The sequence below is a fragment of the Lygodium microphyllum genome, chromosome 25, assembly GCF_053477565.2.
Source record: "Lygodium microphyllum isolate KBCC chromosome 25, Lygodium_microphyllum_v1.1.10, whole genome shotgun sequence".
Lineage (NCBI taxonomy): Eukaryota > Viridiplantae > Streptophyta > Polypodiopsida > Schizaeales > Lygodiaceae > Lygodium > Lygodium microphyllum.
The window spans coordinates 107,167,152-107,183,989 of record NC_141159.1 but is presented as its reverse complement, the minus strand read 5'-3'; positions in this window follow the sequence as shown (position 1 = coordinate 107,183,989).

Below are 16,838 nucleotides of genomic sequence, written 5' to 3'. Positions count from 1 at the left end.
AAAACTCCAAAAGTTTTCCCAACATCTCTGAATATGACCCTCGTAATCAATGGTATACATTTTTGCTTCCCTTAACGACTTAGGATTCTGCAGTTCCACTTGGATTTGCGTATTAATCTCTAAGCCATTCAGAAAGAGCTCACATAGCACATCATCCGGTAGTGCATTGGCTCTTCTTGGTCAAAGCCTAAGAATACTATCAAAGGCTCTAGCATACTCTTTTACAAAAAGATAAGACTCTTGTCTAAACTACATAAGCTGCCCTAAGACCTAAATCATAGGGAGCTGCTTTTTATACTCATCTAGAAATCTATCACAAGACTCCTCAAATGATTTGATCGACCCTCTTGGGAGGCTCCAATACCATTTCCTTGCCTCTCCCTTTAGGGTACTTGGGAATATGAGCATCCAATGTATATCGTCGAACCCACTTGCAATGCAAGTTAGGTCATATTCTCTTAAATGAATCATTGGATCCTCATCTGGCAACCCATAAAACACTGGGAGATCCCTATAAAGAGGAGGACATTTAGTCCTTCCTTTTGGGATCAACACCGGGTCATTAAAATCTTCATATTCACCATGATCTGGGTCCAGCCTCTTAGGATCTTTAACCTCTTCCATCCCCACCCTTTCTGGTGTAGGGGGGTTAATATCCTCATTGACATCCCTTTGTGCCTACTCACTGAGTGGTCTAGGGAGTCCTATAAGTTTCAACATGCCATTTTGATCCCCTCTTAGAGGGTCTTCCATACCTTTCCATTTAAAAGGAAAGTCCATAATGGTTTTATATAAGAGCTTTTGGTCCTTATCTAAAGCAGATTTATCATTACCACTTCTTAAAACTTCGAAACCGTGCCTTTTAAGTAACGGTTTTCCCTTGATAGTTACGGCTTCTAACATCCTTGTGATGCCTACTATGTCGTCATGGTGGCCCATTACACGGGATGTTTCAACCACAAGCATATTCCATCGTATATCAACACTTTGCCATGGCATCATGGCTTTAGCATGATAACTTGTTGATGCCATAACTACCCTAGTTTCTAACATGCTTGTTTCATGCTCTCTAGGTTGATGGATGAAACACGATTTCTCTTGGATAGAGACCACACCAATGTGAACCTCCATTCCATCATATTAGAGGATGGGGTAACCACTAATGGGCTACTCTTTTCATCACATAAATTATCTTCTGCAGAGGACTCATGCTCTACATAACTAACTAAGTCCATTAATAAGTTTTGTACAAGGAAAGCCAAGTTTTTCCATCCTTGAACAAACCCCATTTTATGGGTAATTTAGGGTCCCTTGAAACCCTAGATTCGAAAACCACCACTTATAGGCAGCTCCTGATAGACGCACCACTAATGGGACCTAAAATGGGCCGGCACTGGCTATAGCACTAGCCGGACCTCATGCTCATGACACACAAACACCCTCACGGCCTCGCGGACCAGGAGCGTCAATCCAATGCTAAAGGACAAACTTGCCCTAAAGCTTAATTCATGCGTTTATAGTTCATAGTCTAACGTTTCCCTAAAACTCCTCAAAGGGAGAACCCTTATACATTGGCAATGTGATGACACCCAAAGAAGCATAAAAACAAGGCACAAAAATGTCCATGCACATATCACAATTTCATCTTTTGTAAAGGGGATAACATTTACATTGTTCCAAATCACTAAAATGCACACTTACATGAGGGGGCCACATCCACATCCACATCCATAATAAATAAATGATATACACAAAAGTGTTAAGTGCATGCATTGGTGAAGGGTAGGAATACTCAAAATTAAAGGCCAAAGGTCTTATAATATCAAATGTATCAAAGTTTCAAAGAAATAATAAAAATACGAAGGGGTGTGCTTTTTGGGGAAGAGGTGGGGTGGAGTGCACGAGTGGTTATGTGCCTCTTTCCCTTCCCTCTCTTGTCCAATTGCATATGCTCCTTTTTGGTGGTGCAAAAAGTTGTTATCTCTCCTCTCTCCTCTGTCTTTTGTGAAGAAATTCTTCTTTTCCCTTTTGTTCTTGTATAATGGTTGAAGCTATGGATGAAGATGATGAAGATAACGAATCAGTGCATTATTAAAAGGAAGATTTATGGTTTCTTTTCAGTTTTGAGATTAATGGCTCAGCCATGTGCATAGATTTTGCATGCTTCTACCTTGGTTTCATGTTTATTTCCTGCCGTGGGAGGGTTGCTGTCACAATGCCACGATCACACACATATGGGAGGCACTCCACCGGCCCCACTGCAGCTCTTCTACATCTCAGGGATTGGCCCTTTGATGCGCTGCTAAACATATAACACAAACGAGCACAAACTCCTCTCTTTTATATTTCTCGTATTTCCAGGAGATATACCATGCTTCCTCACTTCACAATCCCTTAGGAAACCGACCCTCTACCCTATGGCAAGGGATAACCTCACACTCTCAATCGTGGGTCAAAGTCCTAAGAAAACAATTGCTATGCAGTCCAGGAGATTTTCCTTCGATACCATTAACCATGCATAGTGCATAATGTGAATGGTTTAGTGCACAAACAATAGAAAATCAACATTGTGCTTAGTGCAAAAGCATACTTTCAATGATTTTGACTATGGCTCGTATGCGGTGTTGCATGAACCTAGCACCGAGGAGACCTCGTGCTACTAGGTTCTTAATTTTTAATTATCGACCAACCTAAATGGTATGCATAAAAACCAGCAAGCTTTTCCTCATTTCATTCAGCATTTGAACACCTTTTATACACTCTACCCCCTCACCCGTTTAGATTGTGCATTATTGATGGGTTTAGGGTTCATTTCCATGTTTTTGTTGTATGAAAAGCAATAAAAACTCACTAAAACATAAAGGTAGGGCTGAACTGAGGCTAAACCTCATACTTCAGACCCCCCATACATCCACAAACATGAATCTTATTTTTCCTTAATTTTCGGCACTCAAAATCCATTTTTCCCTTATTTTTTTCCCATTTTATCTATTTTTCTTGTATTTTTTTGCAATATTAAATAACTAAAAATAAAAAATGAGTTATGGGCTGTGGCCCTTTAGGTTCATTTGCAGCAAAAAACACAAATTTAGTTGGTATGTCTTATTATATTTTCCATTTATATACCAAAAACACCTAATTTCTCCATATTTCGCGTGTTTTACGGGTTTTACACCATTAATTTCAATCACAACACTTATGATTTTCTGATTTTTCGAGCATAAACTTATCAAACTCATAGCAAACAACAACATAATGCATAATCATCCCATGGGAACAAATATTCATGAAGCAAATTGCATAAAACATCTATTTCCTTTGTAAAAATGAGATTACCGTTCTTTGTGGGTTGCGGGTTTTTATTTGCCATGTCTCGGGACTGATTTCCAGCAGCCATTAATGCTCATGACAGTCCACAATCAGCAATCTTCATTCCTCTTGAACCACGGAGCAATCTGGTCTTCATTGGACAAGCATCCGTCATCCATTCTTCTTCTTCTTCTTCACCACATGAATCTGCCCTTAGGGGAGAGAGAGGGAGGAGAGAGAAATACTAGATTTCCATCTCTTCATTCCCACAGCTATTTCACGGGCGAAGACAGGCGATAAGACCAGCCAAGAGAGGGAAGATCAGCCCCATGATCGGTTGTATGGGTTGCTTTCAGCCTGCATGCTCCATCTCCATCATGAGAGGGCGCAAAAAACGGCCGCCATGTTGCTCCATGTTTTTTCTTCATCCCTCATTCTCTGTCCACTTTTTTTGCTTCATAAGGTGCATAAAATTTTAGGGGGGGGGGGGGGGGTCTAAACTCAAAAGGCATGCCCAATTTTGGCCTCCCAAGTGTCCACCTTTTCATATCTTGACCATTTTGTGGCCATTTCCCCGTCCGGGCTCCAAATCGAGCTCTAAAATCCTGGGCGTCCAGCTTGACATCCCACATCGGTTGGCAACTCCTGACAACCCGCACGGCAGTCTGAAAAATTATCAAAAATCAACAAGTGTCGCTTGGGCACCTTTAAAGCACTTTGACGCTTAAAATCTTCCTAGATCGAGTCGCCGCCTTCGACGTTGAATATTTTTCCCTTGATATTCGTAATTTTTAGCTATTTTTAAGCACTTCTCGGCATCAAAATTCCGCTCTCAGTGGTCCAAGAGCATGCCAAGTTGGTCCAAATGCAAGTGAATATCAACCAAGACGGAGCTTATGCATAGCTCAAATACATTCCATAGATTCAAACATGAGCTCAAAGTCATCCCCAAATGTCAGATACATGATGGCAAATCCCAAAGCATACATCCAGTACCAATAGGTAAGTGACAAAGCATCCAAAGTACCTTCAGCTCACTGTTATTACAGCCAAGTTTGACTGTCAAAATTGAGAAATTTCAGTCAATATTTCAGGCCAAAATCATGGCATAATCATGTGCATACATTCCCAAGGCACTAGGCATCATGTAGGCCGCATACGGGCATCAAACAAGGTAACCGGAGTAGAGTATAAGCATCAAATGCCAATGCCAAGTGTGGCTGCCCTGTTTCCAGCACTGTATAACAGTAAATGATAGTCCCAAATCAGCCAATATTTCAGGCCAAAATCATGGCATAATCATGTGCATACATTCCCAAGGCACTAGGCATCATGTAGGCCGCATATGGGTATCAAACAAGGTAACCGGAGTAGAGTATAAGCATCAAATGCCAATGCCAAGTGTGGCTACCCTATTTCTAGCACTATATAGCAGTAAATGATAGTCCCAAATCAAAGAATGTCAGCCCCAAAGCTTCAATACCAAGCACAAGGCCTAAAGAGGCTTTCAAAGTAGCTCAAATGCCTTCTAGAAACCATTGTTTAAGTGCTCATTTAGGAGCCAAGGCATATAGGCTGAAAACTTGATGAGTAGGCAGGCAGAAATCTGGTGCAAATTCAGCGTAGGCTGTCCTGGGAAGTGGCTGCTCCATGTGGCAATGTTGGTGTGGATGGGAGGCTTAAAGAGGCCCCAAAGAGGGCATACAACAAATCCATGAATTCCCAAAGCAAAGGGCAAGGGAGATATGGAGCTTTGAAGCTTCAAATGATGGCTACCCCTCTTCTTCCACCTGTTTAAAACTGAGAACTGAAGTAAAACCCTTCAAACTCTGATGCAATACCTCAAGGGCAAGGCCCTGAAGAAGCCCAACAATGCCGGGAGGGAGCTCGGGAAGCCGGGGAGTGTGGGAAGCTCGGGAGATCGACTATGGCTGCCGGGATGGAGACCCAATGCGTGAAGGGAGTCGATGAGAAGGTAGAGAAGCACCAAGTTGAGCTCGAGTAAGAGAAAGCCAAGCTCTGATACCAGTTGAAAGATGAGAAGGATCGAAGCTTATACGCGACCTATGGTAGGAGAGCAAGAGCAAGAAAGAGAGAGACAAGAAATGGGAACTCCAACAGTCACAATGTGTGACCGGGCCTTCCTTTATTTACTAGTCACTAAAATGAATGTAAAGAATAAAGTGACGTGACGGGCGCCCGCCACCTGCAGTGTGCAGTGGCGGGTACTATCAGTGTAGTAATACACGGGGCGGCACGGCGGAGGTGCCTTTACCCCAACATCTTTTTCTCCCGTGGTTTAGCTGCTTGAGTAGGTGGTACCTTCGGCTCTCCTTTGTCGCGTATTGTCCTTTCACTCAATCCTTCTTCCTCGCAGTGAGGTGCGCTTTGATGCACAACTTGCTCTTCATCTACACGAGCATCCTTGATAGCCTCATGGATGATTACCGTTAGGACACCGCCATATCTGATTGTGGAGTCTTTCGAGGCAGGCTTTCTCCTTGTGGATTGTGCAGTAGAAGCAGGAGACTCCGCACTAGCTGGTGCTGCGGCTAGAGCCAGGAGCACGACTGAACTCTTGATAGTTTTCTACACAAAACCGTTCCAATCCACCTCCTCTAGAACTCCTGCAGCGATGCTCTCTAGTAATGGTACCCCGATTCTATTCATTAAAGCATTGTATATCTGTCCTGAGAAAACGGCGTGGACCATTTTAGCTTGCATCTTTGTTGCAGGGTCTAGAATATCAGCCAAATTAATTCCATCCATTGTGTGCACGTAATCTTTTTTGACTCCCATCATGGTATATACATCTCTTCTTGGGCGCCTCTCCTTCTTGGACACAAGCCCCATGGATTTCTCGACGATAGCTGCATTAAGGGGCACTTGCACCCTTCTTTCCTGGCCACCAGTCCTTACTGTGACCGTGCCACAGCTTCTACCTTCATCAAAGCTCCTTAAAAAGTTAGCGCACATGCTATAATCTACAGCATGTGCGACCATTTCCACATATTTTCGGAGGTTGCATTTATCCACCAACTCCTTCACTACCGGCTCTTCCAGGATGGCATCGTCTAAATTCAGGGTATGTTTGAACGTGAATTAGCTAAATCCACGTGTCTCAACACTGATCCCATACTTTGTCAGCTCCTCTTCAGTAAATGGAAGTTTGCCCCCCTTTTCTTATCCTGCCATGGTAGGTGCTTGTCATTACACCATGCCAATATTAGCGTTATGAATTGACTCATCAGTAACAAAAACCCAAGAAAGAATGCGTGTGACAATTTGCCGTGCTGCTTCAAAGGTATGAAAGTTGAAAATAATTCAAAAGCAACATCTATTTCCTCGCATTCTTTCCTATTTAAATTCAGGTGGTCATTTTCATCCATCACTACACCTTGCTACATCGCTTGGCTCTCACTTTGCTCACCCCCCCTTCCTTAAGTTTTAAAGGAATCCTTCCTAGGATTAGCAAGGGAAGAAGGAGGACTCACATGGACTTTGTGGGGCCAGTTACTTAGCCAATAGCCAAGTATAGAGGTTAGGGTTATATTCAAGTTGGGCATGACGATCAAGTTCACATGGTCGTATGGAAGCTTGGGTGATATAGGTCAAGACATCATGAAAGATGTCCCTGGAGTTGAGGCGGCTAGCAACGTGCAGTTCCTCTTCTGTAAGGAATTGGTCAATGTAAGGGTGGGCTAACACATGGTCATTTAAGTGTATGTTGCTTGTAATGGCCAAAACCCTAAACGAAAGAGGTGCCACATAAGTAGGGTCGTGTTCAATTGTTTTGATTGCCCTTCTTTGCTCGGCGTTGGTCATGATGCGGCAATTGTAAGAACGAAGAATCAGAGTTGGCAAGCTGTGTGAGCTCCTCTAGTTCTTATTCAGGTGTAGAGCGAGTAGGCTTGCGGTACGAGGTAATTAGTCTTCTGAGAATGTCTTGCTCCTTTGAGATTTCTCCATTAGCGATTAATTTGGCGGCAATTTTGGGAAATTTGACGGTCATAAATTCATAGTCTTCCCAAGTGCATGGCAATGCACGAACATCAGAAGTAAGGGGTTCATCGAGAAGTCCTAGGTCAAGCCTCTCATAGATCCTAGCAAATGTGGTGAAGGTGTTATCTAACTCCTTGATGCATGTCACTATGTCATCTCCCGAGGTCTTAGCAAGATTCTTGGCCATTGAAAGGAAAGATCGTCTTTCATACAAAGGCCTAAGACTTGCTGGTGGTGATGGTGCAATTGGTCTGGACAGTGATGACTCCATTGATGGCGTCACAGATGGGACTTTGCACTCAGAAGCACTTTGAGACGTTGCAGGGGGCTCCAATGGCATAGGAGGTGTGCTGCATTCTATCTGAGCCGGCATGGGGGTGCTCAACTCCTTTGACTTGGAAAATTCTGGGGCATCTAGCTTTAGACGATAAATATGATAGGATTCATTAATCACAACTGATGCTGGTCTAGCTTGCTTTGCAGCCTGGGCTCCGTATGTGCAAGCATCTCTAGCTAGAGTGAGGTTGCTTAGAGTTGAGCCTCTTGAATGTCCACTCTTAGGCACCCATATCCAAGGGTTGCCCTCATAGTATCCTTGTGTTCGCAAGAGATCTTTGGGGATCCATCCTGGCATGGTCGCGCGCCTACGTCGATAGCGTTTAAGTTGCCTCTTAGGCTGTGACTGATAGTTTTTGCGTTTAGAAACACGTTTCTACAGTTTACAAGGAGGTAGCCCTTGTTGTTTTGGCACCCATATGAGCGTGGTATCCTTGGCCTTGTTAATGGCCTTGGTGGGCTTGGTTCTAGTAGTTTGAGCATGGGGTGAGATATCACAGGCCTTCTCCCTAGGATTGATCATAGGCATGGTCGTAGGGGTCTCTATCGCTGGCTTTGCAATTGTAGAAGGATCAAGATAACCCTTGCTGAAAGTAGTCACTATGCGCACATTGCCTATAGCAAGATGGATGCGATCTAGGTTATAGTCCACATTGTAGTTTGTTTGCTTTTTAAAAGTGCGACCTAGTAGTGACTTATTACCGGCCCCTTTAGCATTTGGTGACACATAAAAGAAGACTGGTATACTTTCAAACTCGATAGAGACATCCACTTTGCATTTTCCTAAGAGTGAGTAAGTGTTGCCCCCAAATGGGCTGAGTTTAGCGTTGGTGGGCTGTAATTTAGGTTGACCAATGTGTGTCCAATGGTCATGCACCAATATATTATAGTCGGCACCTTCGTCGATCAAGGCATCAAAAGAATACGTCCGTTCTATAATGACCATGATTCGTAGGTAGGTGGGTGCCACTGCTTCTTCCTCTTAATCTGTTAGTTCGGTAATAGTGGCCACGTAGATGTTGACAGGGGCTTCAAGCATAGGTAGCTTGTGCAATGGATGGGAAGGAGAATAATACTTTTTCATGCGACTGTGATTGAAAAAGCCTATTCCTTCACCTTCAAGCATCTCCAATTCAACATTGCCTGTTCTACTAATTGTACGTACTCGAAAAGGTCCTAGTCCTCAAAATTTCATTTCTATTTGTGACCTTCATAGAGTATAGTAGAATGAGGTCCCCCTGATCAAATTTGCGCTGTTTGACATGCTTGTCAAACCACATCTTTCGTAGTGCCTTCTCACAAATCAGAGCGTGGGTGGCTAAGAGTCGAGTCTCTGTGAGACGCTCTAACTCCACTAAGCGGTTGGTCCAAGCCTCTCTTCCCTCCCAATGCTCTTCGGTTGCTATCCTTAAGCTAGGGACAAAGAACTTTAAGGGTAGAATGGCCTCCGCTCCATAAGTTAGCTTAAAGGGTGTCCGTCTTATAAGCTGTACGATAGGCCCACAAGGCCACCATTAATTTGTTATCCCAGTCACTTCGTGATGTGAATACCACCTTCGTAAGCACATTGACTAGGATTTTATTCGTGGATTCTGCTTGGCCATTTGCTTGAGGATAGTAGGGTGAGGACCTTCTATGAATGATTAGGAAGGTTGAGAGCAGGTGGGATGTCACTTCATTAATGAAGTGCATGCCCTGATCCCTTACCAGTTCAATTGGACAACCAAAATGTGAAAGGACCTGCTCCCACAAGAACTTCGCAGTGGTTCTAGTGTCGTTCTTCCTAGTGGCTCTTGCCTCAGCCCACTTCGTCAGGTAATCCGTTGCCACAATGATGTAGCGTGCCTGGGAGTACTATGCTGCAACACTGATAGGTCCAATGAAGTCAATGCCCCATTTTTCGAAGGACTGTCGTCCTATCATGGGGGTCAACTCCATCTTATCCTTGCGCACAGGCACCTTAGTCCTCTGGCACTCATTGTAGTGTTTTATAAATTTAGAGGCATCTATGTGTACATGAAACGTTATGCTCCAGTCGGGGCTCGTAAGATTGGTGGAGTGGTGAGAGCCTTCGTCAACTCTTTATATGCAAGCTAGCATTCCTCAGTCCACTCGAATATGATCAACAGCTTGTACAATGGTCGAGCAATCAGTGCGTAATTCAGTACAAAGTGTCAATAGTATCCCGTATGGCCTAAAAAACACTGAATGCCCTTGTAGTTAATGGGTGGTGGTAGGTCGACAATGACTTAGACTTTTGAGAAGTCAGTGGCAATGCCGTTCCTTGACACTACGTGCCCTAGGATACATTTGTGATTTACCCTGAACTGGTACTTTAAGGGGTTCAACGAGAGGTTGTATAACCGACACTGTTCAAAGACAGCTCTCAACTTCTCTAAGTGTTCGACCCAACTAGAGTGTACGCATAAGTCGTCTATGAACACCTCTAGCTCGCGTCTAAGCATATCCTTAAAGATGGTGCACATTAATCGTTGAAAGGTCACAGGCAGATTCATTAGCCCAAAGGGCATAACAATGTAGGCGAATACACCCCACTCCGTGGCAAAGGCAGTCTTCTGCCTGTCATCAGTGTTAACCCTCAAACGAACGAAGGTGGAAAATTCGGAAAAGCTAAAGCAGAAGACAAAGAAAAAGGCCAAGGCAAAGAGAAACGGAAGACAAAGACGCACAAGGACAAGAGTCCTAAATAAGGGAGAAAGGCGCACAAGGAAAAGCGCAAGTCAAAACTTTTATAAAGAGCGCAAGCGCATCATGGTTTAATTCAAGGAGCGCCAGGCTCTCACTCGTGCAATTAGTAAATGTAGAAGGGCGGTGGAAAGGAAGCTAGGAAGATAGAAGGACAATGGGAAAAGGGGCCTAGGCTACGGCCGGCCATGTAAAAAGGGGAAAAGGGGATGACCGCACAAAAGGGATTTATGGTTTTGTATATAAAGTTGAAAAGTGAATGAGAAGCTCATTCTTTGGTGTGTGGCAAAAGGAGTCTTCTTCTTCCTCTCTTCTTCTCTCCTTCTTGCTTGTCTTGAGAGAGGGAGTGTGAGAGTGCGAGGGAGTGAGTGTGTGTGAGAGTGAGGGATCAAGAGGGTGAAGCTCTTCACCATCTCCTCTCCTCTTCTTCTCTTCTCTTCTCTTCTCTTCTCTTGCGCATGCGGCTATGGAGGATGGAGCTTGGAGATGGAGGAGGCTTGAGGATGCTTGAGCTAGCATCTAGGATCGTGGAGCTACCGGAGTGCAAGAGAGAGGAGGGTACTCGATCGAGCATCAAGGTAAGCTCACCACACTCGTAGGATCGATGGCGTGTCGGCTAGGTAAGAGATAGCCATTAGAGCTCGCTTGGAACGCTTGAAAGAATAAGTGGTCCGAGGGTCTTGGCGGTTGAGCGAAAGCTCCCACATTTTGGTTCCGTTGTTGCCGGGACCAACGGATTCAAGCCTTGAGTGCTTGCGCGTTTCGAATCAAGCATTGGAGTAGGGTTTTCCCCGAACCGGTGCTTGAGGTAGATAGGTAGGAAGCGAGGGGGTTGAAGAGGGTATTCGATCTCCTTGGTAAGTAGGTTTTTGCTTTCTTGAGATTTATGTTGTGGAATGGAGTAGTGTAGATATTTACTTTGTGATTTGGATGCATTTAGGATAGGAAAAAACAAAGAAAAAACAAGCAAACAGTAGGGTTTTCTGTTGCTGTATAACAGGCTAAAACAAGGAAACATGGGACCAGATTCAAGTTTCTGGGTGAGACAGGGACAGGGAACTAGCTGTAAGGTTCTGCAGCGCTGGGAAAGGACCTTAAGAGGCCTGGGAGGCCACGACAGACTACATTTCCTCGGTTGGCCTTGTGAGAGAGAGAGAGAGAGAGAGAGAGAGAGAGCTTCTGGTTCACAGGACGAGGAAGCGCTACCCTGATTTCTAGGTGCCAGCGATTCGTGCTGCTCCAGGTGAGTCTGGTGTTTTCCAATAGTGCTCTAATCAGATCTAGGAAGCCTGTGGTGAGTGTGTGCAATAGACAGTAAGGAGGGGTCAAACACGCTGGAATCGCGACTCAAACGCATGGGAATCGCGCCCGCCGACACAGTTGGACCAACTCGCAGTGGTCCGATTCCCAGAATCGGACCACTCGAGTCTTGGGGTCGGACCCCGTCTGTCAAAATCGGACCGTCCGACTGAGGGAGTCGGACCAGACCTGTCCGATTCCCAGAATTGGACAGTCCGATCGGACGTGCCATGTGGCACTCGGACCACTCAGATTCGGACCAACCCGTCCAACTAGGACACTCGGACACTCGGACCAGTCCGAAATCAGACCAGCCAAAATCGGACCACCCTGCCCGATCCGATTCCTAGAATCGGACGTGACCAAAATCGGACCACTGGTCCGATCGGACCCACCCAAAATCGGACGTCCGATTCTGATAATCGGACTCCTGAAAATCGGACATCTGAGAATCGGACAGAAAACTGTCAAAATCAGACAGGGATCTAGAACACGAATTCTGACTCTAAGATTGATCCCAAAGACCGCATAGAGCTAAAGGCACATCACAGATCCTCACTAGGCTAAAATTTAGAGCACATACTTCAAAATTTGGCTATAAACAGTCCTCCAAATTGCATATGGCGTCTACCATAACGGCCCTGCGGGCCGGGGGGACTGCCCCCCCCCCCCCCCCCCCCCCCCCGGACCCCTGCAGAGGGGTTTCTGCCCCCTCCGTACCTCCCCCAAGTAGGTTGGAGAGAAAACGCATGCCGTGACAAGTTCTCCAAATTGGACCCTAGTGTAGTAAGGGCTCTATACGAGCATGGATTCTCACTTGCAAAAGAGCAACCAAAAGCCCATACCCAAACAGAGAGAAACAGAGACCCTAGAACATCAATGGGCCAATCTAGCCATCAAGGGCAAAAAGGCCACACCACGAGAACACAAAGACATTGTGTTCAAACCACGTCTAGTCAGGGCGAAATGCAACATCAGCAAGCTACAAATGCCAAGATGACTAGACATGACACTCTTGACGAGAGATGTACCCTGAGCAACACTGCAGAGACAACCCAAGACATTGGTGGAGAATCCACGTCTGGTCATGCAAGTGGGGACTCAAGGGCACTTGTCAGAAGGCTTAAATTTACAAGCCAAGACCTGGAAGATGAAGACATAGTACCACCTGCTTATCTTAGGGTCAAACTCACCGCGAAAAGAGAGCATACTATTGATGCTCTAATTGATGAGGGAGCAAATTTTAATATCTTGACCTATGAATCATGGACCCTACTAGGCCAACCAGAGCTCACACTGACTAGTGCAACTCTTAGCCCTTATGGGGGACACCCACAAGCACTCATAGGGAAGTGAAAAATCCTTGCGACAATTGAAACGGAAAGCTTGCCTATTCTATTTCATGTTCCTCCAAATAGTGCTAGCTGCGGGAAAGAAACCCTCCTAGGTAGACCCTTCAAAAGGGCGACCAAGTGTGAGGCCGACTATGTAGCACAGAGGATACACCTGACACTACCGGGTGTGAGGATAGTCACGACCTTTAGCAAGGGTGACCTTAGCAAACCTCGAGGGAAAGGCAAGGAAAGTGCTGATGTAACAGTCAAGCCCATTAACGAGAGCAAGGACTTGTTGGAAGAGTTAATACAAGCACAAGTCGAACAACGAGAGCCAGTGAGTGAGGCCATGCCTAAACCAAGAAGGTCAAGAGACAATGCCAAGGACGGGCTTTGGACTTACAAATATCGTAGAAGAACCCAAAAGAAGCCCAAGCCTTATAGACGCAGGCATCGATGGAAGGCCAATACAACACCGTGATGGATATCCAAGGCGTTGCTTCGTGCTCAAGGGTATTATGCAGGCAATCATTGGATTTGGGTACCCAAACTCCCTGCTAAGCCACCTCTATCCGAAGCCCAAATTATGTCCAAAGCAAAGAGGCGTAGGAGGAAAACTAAACGAAAGGCCAAGTTTCGAACCAAAAATATTGGAGTGACCGAGCCCCTCATGGTCAAAATCAAGAAACCCAATGGGACCAATTGGAGGGTAGATCCTCAGCCTAGCTTGCTTGACAAGCAAACATCAGGTGTAATCGTTGAGGATATGCAAAAGCCGCTAGTGCCCAAGAAGCTTTTGATTCCCCAAAAGGATAGCAAGCATCATAGGAACAACATCGCTTAGGGAAAGGTTAAATGCTCAACAAAGCAAATAGCACAATCATCTAGCAGCCATGAGCAAATCTCCAAGCCAGTGTCAAAGCCACTTAGGAGTTCCAAGTCTCCTACACCCTCTTCCCCTAAACGGACTCAAGAAGCACAACACTCATCAAGTGCGGCTACTCAATCCCAATCTGGACCTACGTCAAAGCTTCCAAATGTCCAAGAGGCAGGACATGACACCACCCTTAGCTCTCAACCTAAGGATGTGCCTGTGCAATCCACCGTGGCTAGATCAACGGATACTCGATCTACGCAAGTGAATGCTCTAAGGGAAAGAAAAGACACGACCACTTCCAATTGCTCTAAGGACTTGACATCGCAATCCACCAATAGTAGCAAGTCCATTGAACTAGCTGCTACTACTTCAAATCAGGGATCACAGCAGTCACAGCCCTTGGCTGTGATAAGACCCCTTGCGGAATGTGTCCTTAGTAGTTTACATGTGGAGGAGGTGTCGCAACCAACTTCCTCGACAACTCCAGCACTTTCAAAGTGCCTAAAGCCTAGGTTGGTGGAGTTAAACTCAAGGGAGTTGGCTGAAGAGCTAGACTCTCCGAAAAGGGAGGTAGTTGTGCTCTCACAACCTAGCGAGGCTATTCAGCAGGCCACGGCCATGTCCCGTAAGGATACTCTAGAGAAGGAGAATGCTGAGGCCCAACCAAGCACCTCAGCGGTCGACCTAGCCCAGGGTCCTGAGCCGTTAGATGCACCTGCGCTGACCAAGAAAAAGAGGAGGAAAGAGCAAAAACAACAACAATTGCAGGTGGTTGTGGATCCCAAGAACATTGAGACCAAGAGCGTCGGAGAGCCGATGAATAAACCATCGAGTCCATCCACCAATGAGCCCACTAATGCCTCTCCTAATAGCGGTGAAACCTCAGACACATCCATGTGCTCTGAAAAACCAAAGCAGTCATTGCCATCAACGGCTTCTTTCAACACTCAATCCACTGACAATAGAACCCACATCGACCAATCAAGAGTGGATACAACACGGTCACAACAAGTTGATGAACTCACACTAGTCACATCTAAGAAGAAACATAACGCAACAACGAAGCCTCTAGGGAAACAAGGAAACCCCAAGAGCACGAGCAATCCTGGCGTTGACCAATCTTGCTCATACAGGCCTGAACCCCCAGATATGCTAAAGCCCAGGCAAACTCCTAGAACCTTGCATGAGATGGAAACCGAGCAAGCCCTCGCTGAACATAGAAGTATTGCAGAATGCTTAACTGAGTTGGATGCTAAGCTCAAAGTGTTCGCACGTATCTACGTCCTTGCGGACATGGGTGCATGCCCTAAGGAGCAGCTTGAAGAATACTTGCCATTCCCCTTATCTTGGGAAGAGCAAGAACATCTTGACGAGCACTATAACAAGCTCTTACATGAACGCATGCAACTCATGCCTGGCGCGGAGGCTGACAAACTGCGCTTAACTGTCACATTCAATGAAGTGCTATGCCGACCAAATCTCATAGACATAGAGCAACTAAAGCGACTAAAAGGGGGCCGAAGTCAATTTGAATAGCGTTGGTGCGAACGCCGCGTTGCAATGGCCGAACTAGGGGCTCAGATCATGACAGTCTCTGAGGAGCGATTGGCCAAATGGCGATCTCAAAGAGATCCAACCTATGTGGCACCAACTTCCCTACGAGTGCTGACTGCCATTCGGGGTAGGGACTTGGCTGAACCACCTAGCCAAGAAAACCCTTTGTTTGGTAAGGTTCTCACAGAGGAGGAGTTACATGTTGCCAGTAGACTCGGACAAGGGTCCATGCTGCTTGATGTGGCAAAATATCTATTGGTACTAAGTAAGCTGCCACGAGTGCTGGATGCATGTGCCATGCTCCAGTACAACCCCGAGTTCTACAATTGGTTCTTATCCTCGTGAAGTGACATTATGTATATAAATAAAAACTGATTCTTGTGTCACCTTGTATAAACAATATCAACACACACAAGTAATGATAGTCAAGCACAGGGAGAAGAGTTGGGTCTGACAGGCTAAGCTCCTCAAGTCCTCCTCTCATCACCCATTTAAAAGCCGTGTGACCATCCCCACCTCCAAGTGAAGGGCATGCAACCCACGTTACCCCATAGGAAGCCTTGATAAAAAACACTAATGGTGTAGATAGGGTGCAGCCCCTTTCTATACACCTTCTTCCCTTTTTAATCTATCCTTCCGAGGATGTGCCCTATCCCACCCAATGACAACCAATCCACACAACTTAGCATAAGCCAATATTGGCTGATGGCTGGAGGCAAAACGAACATCATCATGGGGGCCATCCCTTTACGACAACACTGCATGCCTCACCCCTCCCCTTCTTGTCATATGCGCTTGATAAACCACACTAAAATCCCTTCCATGCGAACAGTTGTATCTTGTATCAAGGTCTAACCCTTGGATTGCATCTTGCAGGCTTCCAGATGGAACACATGGAGAACCATGGACATCTGGCATGCAAAGACGCTCTTCACAGACGACGGGAGCACATGGCACACGCCCTTCCACCGGAGCGCTATGTGCCCACCATCAAGAGATACGCCAAGAAGCGAGGCCCTAAGCGCCACTGTCCAGGGCGAAGGCCGAAGAATCCTCGAGTCAAGAAGGCCAAGACTCAAAACACGCAACAGGTGGCAGCACTAGTGGCACGAATCCCCAGCTCACGCCCGGGCTCCAGATGCTCAAGGGCAGAAAGGGCAGCTCGGGAAAGGGAAGAATTCAATGAATTGTTTAAAGACATTCTAGAAACGGTAGTGGCCCAGGACTACACCATTCATGTCCCGGCCGACATGTTCCTTGCTCAACCCCACGGGAGCCCCACACCAGCAGAGCCCCAATCACCCGGCCACCCAGACTCGCCCCGCCTCGTACAAATCGAGTAGCCCATGATGCATAAAGAGCTTATCAAATGATAACTGGCCATAACTTTTTGTTTTTAAATGGTTAAGTGTTGACATGTT